Below are 10,342 nucleotides of genomic sequence, written 5' to 3' on the forward strand. Positions count from 1 at the left end.
CCCAAGCCTAGCCTTCCTTTGGCCTCCCACTCTTCTCTCGAACCCCCACCCTGGAGGCAGATTTGCTCTACTCACACAGGCTCCCGTCCCGCCTCACCCCCTGCCATCACCGTATCCCCTCCCTTTTCCATGGCCTGTTTTTATGGCCACTTTGGTCCTGCTCAATCACAGGCCTGAACTGCCTTTCTGGTCCCAACTCTGAAGCTGTTCTGTGAGATTCTCAGACCACTGAGGGATACGACTATATCTGTCTTCATTGCATCCCTGTGGGCTGCCACAATACTGACGTCCAGGAGGTGTTTCATAACGTTGATGGAGTGAATTAATTCACCTTCCTGTGGAATTTTTGTGATATGCCTACTTCATTCTAGTTGTTTCTGTTAACCTTTGTTTTGGCCCTAATTCCTAATTATCTCTTTATTCATTAGCTTCTGGACATGTTTCTCTACCTCTGTGCTCTGCCTTTTTCTGGTCTTCTGTTCTTCATTCTTGATTCCTGGTATTTCCATACCCACATTTCTTCATCATGCATCAGTGCTTTGACATTCCATCGTTCTCCAAATATGCAGAATCTAAAGACCTCATCTCAGTGAAGTTGGCCCTCCATTCCTATTTCTACTTCTCTCCAGAAGGAAGCCTGCAGTGCACATGGCTGTGTGCCTGTCTGACCCTGCCCCTGAGTGTGTGTGCACTTACATCTGCTCCCCATCCCCTCCCCACCTCGGCAGCTGTGTACACATGGCTTTCAGAGTCCGATTCGAGCCCCGTCGCATTTCCAGACTCTCCTGTACTTTGCTTCATATTATCTGTTCTCCATTCTAAGCCCCCTCATCCCCATAACTTTCACTGTATATGTGTCATTCTTCTTCTGGCCATGCGACCCTGCCTTCGTGTCATTATGCCCCCAGATCATGAGTCCCCTCAACAGTAACTGTGTCTGGTATATGATGCTTGTTTTTTTTGTTTTGTTTTGTTTTTGTCAATATCTGCATAGTACTCGTGCACAGGTATTAAGTTCTGTGGAATTGAATGAGATGTAGGAACTTGATAATGTGACAAAACAATGTCTGTAATATGTTTTCTTTATTCTTTTAATGAGTCTCAGGTCATCAGTCAGTGAAGGAATTCGGGCAGTAGATGAACGAATGTGTAAACAAGAGGACATAAGGAAGAAAAAGGTACCCTCCAGTAGATTTCTTATGCTGCATGCTAGTTGAAGCCCTCTCCTCTTTTCTCCACGAACTTCTCAGCACTATTCAGCTTTTCTTCTTTTTTTTCTTTTTTTAATTTAGCCTTTTTTCAAAGCTCTCACGCATGTGCATTTTATGCATTATGTCACGTTATCTACCTGAAATAAGAAGACAGAATTTCAGAGGTACCCACACGATCTCAAGATCACCCACTTTTTCCAGAACAAGAAACAATGATAACTGTTGTCAGTGCAGCGCTTGACAATTAACGACTGTATAAATTGTCAGCGGCCCTGTAAAGAAAATAGGCTTATATTAGAGACTAGGGGAGAAGTGGGCTTTCCAAAGCAAACTCAGGATTCTGCCGTAGGTTTGTTGTTATTTTCTGATCCTGTGTTCTTTATGTTCTGGTGTTCACTTTAATTTTTTCAATTCCCAGTAGTTAGCATGCGGTGTTGGCTTAGTTTCAGGTGTGTGAGACAGGCAACGGCTCTGTACATCTGAGGGCTCACCCCGGGAGTGTGCCCCTTAGTGCTATCTCCAGTTCCAAGTGTCCCCGATGTCATTCATGATCATAACGATGTAGGGGCACAGCGGGCATTGGGAGTCTGGGCTTCTGACTCTCGCCTGCTGCTCTGTACAATGTTTTCTATGTGTACTATTAGCATATTTGTTAAAATCTCAGTGGGGAGAAGGCTGTTTGAGGGACCTTCTGTTTAATTCGCCTCTGGATCTCCTCACAGCTTTTGTCCAAAGAATGCTTGTCGTGCGCTTCCAGACAAAACAGTAAGCTTTGTGAGAGCAGGGTGTATTTCTTGCTTTATTTTCTTGTGTCCTCCCCCCACCCCCCATCGGAATGAATGTCGAGCTCCCAGGGGTGTTCAGTAACTATTTATTGAGTGGATGACTTTGTATTTTTTTGTTCTTTAAAGATGAGTGTTTTCATAATGTCCCTCAACCTCTTTGATAATATTTGTAGTGTAAAAGGTCTTTAATGATTTGGTGTTTGGCCATATAGGTATATGCACATGTAAACTGAGAGGAGCAGTACGATTGGAAGCCAAAGTTAAAACATGAATAAAGGGCCATAAGAAAACAAATGGAGGGGCGCCTGGTGGCTCAGTTGGTTAAACGTCCGACTCTTGATTTTGGCTCAGGTCATGATCTCAGGGTCATGAGATTGAGCCCCGCATTGAGCTCTATGCTCAGCAGGATGTCTGCTCGAGATTCTCTCTCTCCCTCTGTCCCTCCCCTGAACGTGCACATGCAGTCTCTCTCTCTCTCAAATAAACAAATCTTTTTAAAAAAATAGGAAAGAAATGCCCATAGAAAGATTCAGGATGGGGTAAAGAAGAAATAAGAGTATAGAATATGAGAAAGCAAAGTTTAGGGTTTTTTTTTTTCCTCTATAAACTTGCAATAGAATATGGAAGTATGCTTATTCTAGAACTAAGATTTGCATTCTTGAGAATTCTGTGCTTCATAGAAATATTCAAAATATAGCATGCCCTATATATTTGAAGTTAACTTTTGGTCTTATATTTTCCTGCATTTAGCATGGGAAATAAAGATGATTAAGAGTAAAGATGGTGACGTTTTTTGTTTGCTTAATTTTTATTTTAATAGATGTGTGTGTTGAGGCTTATACAAATTATTTGATCAGTTGAAAAGATTGAAAAAATCTTAAATTCACAAAGTTCTAAAGAAACCTCTGCACTAGAAGCAAGCAGGTAAGCATTTTTTTTTTTAACTAAGTAGCACATAAATTAATACTTCACATCCAGTCTAATTAGGCGGGGACGGCTTAGTTAGAATTCATTTCTGAACAAGAAGAAAATCCAGGATTGTGGCTAGAATGTAGCTCCAGGAGAGTGGAGAGCATGAAATGGTGAAATCTATAACACGTTCCTATAAACCCTTTGGTTATAGACCACAGTTCCAACACGTCATTATGCTTGCAGTGGAAAAGTATATTTGGAATCACCTTCCCTGAGGACTAGCAAAGTCCTTTTGATCTTTAAGGCATACCTACCATTCATTTTGGTTTTTCTCCATCTCATTTTTTTTCCTAGACATGCCTAGAGTATTACCATTGATGTATTTTGCACCAGCATTATATTATTATGAAACAGTATAGGACATATCCAGTTGAAATTTACAAACAGGAAAGAAAAAACTTATGAAATAGGAAAAAGATGATGGCTCTTTTTGTTATACTGTGATTGTCTTGTTCCCTTCCTGGTGTGAATTTTCAATCAGCCAGGGTAGATGAGTGACTCAGAAAATGAGTAGTTAGGTCCTGTCAGCACCGTGAGACAGATGCACAGTGGTGCAGTGGGAGTAGCCGGGGCTGGTCCTACACATACCAGCTGGGCTGCCTGCGTCAAGGTCGCCTGGTGCCCTGAGTGCTCCGTTGTGTGACGCTAACAGTCCCTCCCCCTGCAGGCGGAGTTAGGTTTCTAAATTTTAGGAATTAAGGTTTTAGATTTGGAAGGAACTTGAGAGACCATATGCTCCACATGTCTCATGATGGAGATTAAGAACGGACACATCCCAAAGGAAGCGATTCTCTGGTCCTAGGTCTCTGCCCCCTTTCACATCAAGGCATTCAACTAAGTGGTCAGTCTCCACTGTGCTTGTGTCTCTATCCCGTTGGACTCGTGCTTCTGCCCCGGTTCATCCACACTTAGCAGACAGTCTGTATGCAGCCCTTCTGCAGCCCGTGTGTCTCCAGCGGCTCTGCTTCGCTGCGGCCCTTGGCAGCACCTGTAGCCCCTCCAGCCATGTCCACGTTCGGCCCCTGGGGAGCTGGCCCTCCAGTGTTCTTCCCGTCTTTGCTGTTGCTGCTGTGCTCCTCGGATAGAAACACCTCAGTGAGCTCTGTGTCTACAATCCTGTCCCTTTGCAACACTCCTTGATAAACAGACATTGTGCGCTTTCTTGCTCAGAATTACCTTGGAGGACTTTTTTCTCCAGAAGAGCAGCTCTGAGCTCTGGAGTCAGGAAAGCCAGAGCAGCGTCAGCACACGGTAAATCCATCATGCTCTGCTAGGCCCAGAAATGCCGAGATAAGGATAAATAGGAAATGTGCATGGGATCAGTCAGTAGAGGTTGGGATTAGGCTTAGGCATTGGTCATGCCAAGCGCCTGCCTTCCCTCCACACCAGTTCTGATGCTCTGGGAGAGGACACACCGTGGCAGGTCTCCAGACATTTTTGGGTTTCCTTACAGTGTGTTTCCTCACTACCTGACTGCCCATCCTCAGATGTGGGATGCCTCATAGAGCCCAGCAGGGGCTTTGGGGCCTTTATTGTGTTTTTTTTTTTCTTTCACTGTTCGGCTTCATTTTGAATGGGGTTGATGCTTTCTAATGTGGGGGGCAAGAGGGAAGTGTATCCAGTCCACTTGATGGCAGATGCACTGTGAGTGATTTCTCACCAGTTCCCAGAGCACCGAGCTTGCTCTTTCTGCCGTTGGGTAAATGTAAACTTGGAGTCCGCTGCTCTGAGCGATTTCCCAGGTTGCTGCTAGGCGGTCAGTTTTAGCTGATTGAGGAGACAGCAGTAGTTGGTACTGGGGAGGTACTTGGGAGGGAGAATGAGGCAGGCGGAGAAGAAGAGGGGGATTCGGGTATGAACGGTAGGACAGGGCAAGAGAGAGGAGGGGGTTAGAGAATGGGAGAAGAAGGGCACGAATGGGAGAGCCCGAGGAACGTGATGGAAACATGCAGTTGTACCCACACTGACCTAAAATAGCTCCATCCCCTTGCCTGGGCCCTGTGGCCTGGGGCAGGCTGAGTCGGTGGCTTCTATGACCTCCCCGCTCCTCACCCCTCACACCTGGGGCCTGCTGCACAGACAGTTTGTCCTGAAAATTGATGGCGTGCAGGTGCAGGTGCCTGAGCGCTGTAAGGCATGGGGGGCGGTGGGGGTGGCAGGTTTTAACTTTGGGAATTACACTTCTCTAATTGTCTCTACTAGCCCTCTCTGGACTAGACAGATTTTGGAGAGAATTGCCACAGAATTTAACCAGTTACAGTTTCATGCTGTTCAGAGCCAAGGCATGCCTCTTCTGGACAAAGTAAGACCAGTAAGTGTTGGTTTCGATTTTCAATTTGCTGTTTGCGAATTTCCTGGATGATTTTGGTTTGACCTAGCATTGCCCCCTGATAATTGCTACTCTACAGGATTTTGAAGCTAGCTTTGAATTTTTTTTTTTTCAGTATCTCCTGCTTGGGACCCTGCTTCCATTATGTCACACTAGATAGGTTTTGTGTAAAGACACAAGCGTAGTCTCCAAACTATGCAAGTAAAATTAATTCTGAATTTCATGTAACTTGACACATCATATGATGTAGTCAGAGTTCATTTATCCAAAGCCCTTGACTGGGTTTAAATGCACGTTTGTCAGATTTACTCCGTAGCTTAAGAGACAAATAACTTTTTGTCGTTCATCACTTTGATGAAGCCGACTTACTTTCAAAGAAATCATAGGGAGGGGACGCCTCAGTGGCTCAGTCATTTAAGCCACTGCCTCTGGCTTAGGTCATGATCCCAGGGTCCTGGGATCGAGTTTCACCGTGGGCTCCTTGCTTGGCAGGAAGCCTGCTTCTCTTTCTGCCTGTGCCTCCTTATGTGCTTGTGCTCTCTCGACAAATAAATAAATAAAAACCTTTAAAAAAGAAAGAAAGAAAGAAAGAAAGAAAGAAAGAAAGAAAGAAAGCAAGCAAGCAAGCAAGCAAGCAATCATGGGGAGAAGAGATTCATTGTTATTCTGTAGGAAATGTTGGGATTTTAATCTTACATATATTCTGGTAGAATTAGAGGCTCGCTTTATATATATAACACATATGTATATAAATTATACACATATATTTGAGCTTTTAGAAACTGTTGTGCTTGGACCTTCTTTCCTGGTCTCTCTGTTCTTGCAGCATATAGCCCACATTATGGCCATGCTGCAGCAGTCCCTGGGAGGCCTGCTGCTAGAAGGGCTTCAGATTTCCAATGTGGACATCATACGGCACTGCCTCCAGACTTAGGCTACAATTGACAAGACACGGGATGCAGAGGCGTTAGTCGGTCAAGTAGTGGTGAAACCGTACATGGATGAGGTTTGTAACCCCATGCACCTCATTCCACAAACACAGAGCATCTAATCTGGCTTCGTTTCTTGACTGGGTGCGAGAGAGCTCAGGGCTCTTCCTTGAAGATGCTCTTAGTTCCTGCTCTTCTGGTTGTAAGAAAAGGTTGGTCCCGCTTGGAGCCCATCAGCATGGCAGGAATCAGGCATGCGCTCTGGTCTCTTCCAGTGATGCCATAACTCAGGGATCATCTTAATTTAGTAGGGGTGAGGGACTTGCCTAGGAAGAAGGTACGGATCAGAACATTTTCAGGTCAATTTCCATTTCCATAAGTAATACGTTAATGAAGTTGCCGAAAAGCGTGACCCCACCAAGGCGCCCGTGCCCACTGGAGGAGCTGGAAGACATCTCTGTGCGCAGGGAAAGTCTGTGAGGGGAGGCGTCTTCGCAGAATTGATGTGGCCTAAGTCTTGAAGACCATGGGGGAGTTTGCCAGGCCAGGACGGTGGGAGGGAGGGAATATTCAAAGATAAAGGGCTTTTAAGGGCGAGTTAGTGGGGTAGTACCTTAAGTCTGGAACTTGGTTACCCAGTGTTCTTGACCTATAAGGATACAGTTAAATACAGGGAGTCAGTGTATCCTGCCTCTGAGCGGCCGGAGTATGGGCTGCACCATGTGAGGCCGCCAGCAATCAGCAGCTTCCAACTTAGAGAGCGTCGGTTTCATCTAGTTCAGGCTGACAGAAGTCATGAAGCCAGTCTCAGCGTTTGAGGGCTTTCTTCCAGTCACCTGCCAGTGCGAGTGCTCTTTCTATCCAGTAAGTATAAAGCTACCCACCATGACTTCAGGATGAAAGGCTTCCAGTTTTAAAACGAGACAGTATCCCAGTGATAGAAGTGAAATTGAAGGATTAATTTCAGTAATCTTTTCAGCTTCATTAAGACTACTAAAAGTAAATGATCTGTCAGTTCTTTGTATGTATCCTATTATAGTTCATAGCTCTCTCTGTGGGGGTGAAAAAGATCACATTATTCTTTGTCACTAAATGAAAATATTTTAGTTATTTAATTTATGCCCTTTTCATTGAACTGAATCTAATATGCTAAATTAGGGAAGTACTTCACGTTTCCGTGTCGTTAAATGAACTGTGGCCACGTTTGTATTTTAAGTTTGTATGCTTGTCATTCACCTCCTGCAATTCAGCCTCACCAAAAAAAATAAAATACTAAAGCAAAATAAGATGTGTTTTCTTCCATCACTTTCCATCTCAGCCCTTTCCCTGTTCTGGAGACGGTAGAGGATAAGGCCAGGGTGAAGATGGTACAGAGCTGTTGTCTGCAGATACAGTATTCGCTTTTAAGCTCAGAAGGGAAGCAGATGAGTGTGTGTGATGTTTTAGCTTCAGGCCAGTCTCTGTCCCTCAGCCTCTGTGTCCCCCAGGGTTGGAGCAGTATTCCCAAATCCTGGGACCTAGATTTTCATGCCGTTGTTACTTACCTCCTGTTTAGAAAGCATACTGAGTGGGGAGGAGGAAGGACGAAGTGCATTTTTAAGGTTTACTCAATTCTTTTCTCTGTACTGTATAGTTCATACTTCTCTTTTAGGTGCTTTAAAAACAAACAAAAACACAAACAAACAAACAAATAAAAATAAAACGCTCTTCCTTCTGCTAGGTGATTGTAGAGCAGATCGTTGAGTCTCATCCGGACGGCCTGAAGATCATGTATGCTAATAAACTCCTGGAGTTTGTTCCTCACCACTGCCGCCTTCTTCGAGAGGTCCCAGGAGGAGCCATCTCAAGGTGACTGTGTATGCACCTGAGCTCAGTTTAGTGACCACCTGTCACCTCCTCATGTGCCGCTGATCCCTGGCTGTCCTGTCTGACCCAGGAACGTGGGAACGTGTGCTCTTCCCTATTTGTTACCAGTGCTGTGAGGCAGGTGTCGCTTGCCAGGGTTTACAGGGAAGGGAATGAAGAGTGGGGACGAATCTCAACGGTGACATTTGTGTGACTCCAGAGCCTCTGCTTTTCTCTTGTCTATACTTTCTCCTTAACCAGGTTCAAAATCAGAATTGGTTTCCTTCCATTATTGTGATGTCATCATTGGTCTAGAAATACCAATTCATTTTAATTCAACACGTTTTATACTGATGGCAATTAAAGTCATGTTTGGTTTTCCCTTCCTCTCTTATTTCATTACCATGGCTTTCCATTTCTGTTTCATGAATATCCCATTACCTTCCACCATCTCTGTCATCCCAGTCCAGACCTTTGTCGCCTTTTGTTCGAGGGAAGCGGGCTATTCCCACCTGGTCTCCTAGCTCCACCTGTCCCTCTTCATTGCAGCCCTCAGCTGTCCCACCTGCCCAGAGCTCTGCAGCCTTCCTGAGTCGCTCGTGGCTTCTCATCGCCCACAGAGGAGCATCCAGTCTTCCTGCGCAACCTGTGACCCTTGGTGCTGGAGTCCTAGTGGTTCTCCGCTGTAGAACTTTTTACTGTGGAACTTTCTCCCATACCACTATGGTTCCTGGCCAGACAGGAGTGCTTGACCTTACCTAACACACCTGGTACAGAAGATCCCTGACTTCACCTTGGTTCAGTTTATGGTTTTTTGACTTTTTATAATAGTGCAGAAGTGATATGCATTTAGTTTGGATCTTTACCCAGGCTGGCGATCTACAGTAGGGTCCTCTTTTGTAATGCTGGGCAGGGGCAGTGAGCACAGCCCCCAGGCAAACCACGTGATCACGAGGGTCAGCAACCAACACACTTGAACCGTCCTGTTCTGGCTTTCAGTGCAGTGTTCAGTAAGTTACATGAGATACCAGACATTTTATTGTGAAATAGGCTTTGTGTTAGAGGATTTTGCCCAACTGTGCAATACTGTAATTGTTCTCAACACATTTAAGTTTGGCGGGGCTAAGCTCTGATGTTCAGTCGCTTAGGTGTTTTCCATGCATTTTCAACTAAAGAGATTTCCAGCTGAACAATGGGTTTATTAGAAGCCGAGGCCATCATAAGCCGAGGAACATCTGTCTATACTGTGCGCCTCTGTGTTTTCCTTCATTGCTTCCTGTCTCATATCCCTTTGTCTTTCTGTTGATCTGTCACTCCACATGAAGCTCCAGTCAAATATAACTTCTTTTTTTTTTTAGGTTATTTATTTATTTACTTATTAGAGAAAGCATAAGCAGAGGGGAAGGCAAAGAGTGAAGCAGGCTCCCCACCGAGCAGGGAGCCCGATGTGGGACTCGATCCCAGGACCCTGAGATCATGACCTGAGCCACCCAAGCGCCCCCAGTCTATGGTTATTTCAAGAAAAAGTCCTATTTGTGAATTCTTCATCTAGTGAAGATGAATTAAAATCAGAAAGTCAACTCTGCCACCTTTAAAAACCCAGGAACAGAAAAAAATTCCACGAGCAGGTATAACCCTATCCACAATAAATCACTTTCAATCCAGTCTTGAAAACTAATACAGAGTAGGAAGAAAGCATTACAGAAAAATTTTGTTTTCATTAATCAAGCTGTAAAATAATGGGCCTTACACGAATGCCGTTTAGGAAGACAGTTCTTATAGTTTTATGTTGATGGAAACTAACATTACATTCGAAATGCATGTTAAAACCATAACTGTAGACTAACTACCACTTTCAGTCGTCAGAAGATGAAAAATGGTCAAGAGTCACCCAAACTGAATCCTGGTTCCTCCTGGAAAATGTGTTCCTAAATATTTTCCCCCTGAACTACTGTGCTCTTTCTGTATCTTACACAGCAGACACTGCGATGCACAAACACATCCAGAAGGCCTTTGAGGGCTGACAGCCTGCTGGAATAATGAGGAATTCACCCGGGTTTCTGCCTTTCTGCCGGGCCCAGAAAGTTCTGGGTAACCCAGGTGACGTGTCATGAGAATACAAGTGTGCCTCACACCGTACGTATCATCTCCTCAGGGTAGACACCAAAATCCATGTTCGTATATGAAAATCTGAGATGCGTACAGAAATCAAGAGTGATTCTGCCATCTTGAAAGAAAAACACACTGTTGCGCTGCCACATGCCTCGTTTC

The 10,342-nt window shown here is 44.6% G+C and overlaps 1 long non-coding RNA gene across 13 annotated transcripts in view; it reads left to right on the forward strand.

Moving 5' to 3' along the window:
- The first annotated feature begins 6 nt into the window (after positions 1-6).
- Positions 7-10,342, forward strand: part of LOC132008331 (uncharacterized) — a 23,272-nt gene continuing 12,936 nt past the window's right edge. For 5 of the 13 annotated variants that reach the window (XR_009401591.1, XR_009401596.1, XR_009401597.1 and 2 more), the window contains exons 1-5: positions 7-1,178; positions 2,817-2,920; positions 5,171-5,279; positions 6,124-6,303; positions 7,947-8,074. This is a non-coding gene — a long non-coding RNA (uncharacterized LOC132008331). The other 8 variants (XR_009401599.1, XR_009401593.1, XR_009401590.1 and 5 more) reach the window with 8 other exon arrangements.

Source organism: Mustela nigripes, unplaced genomic scaffold (assembly GCF_022355385.1).
Source record: "Mustela nigripes isolate SB6536 unplaced genomic scaffold, MUSNIG.SB6536 HiC_scaffold_97, whole genome shotgun sequence".
NCBI lineage: Eukaryota > Metazoa > Chordata > Mammalia > Carnivora > Mustelidae > Mustela > Mustela nigripes.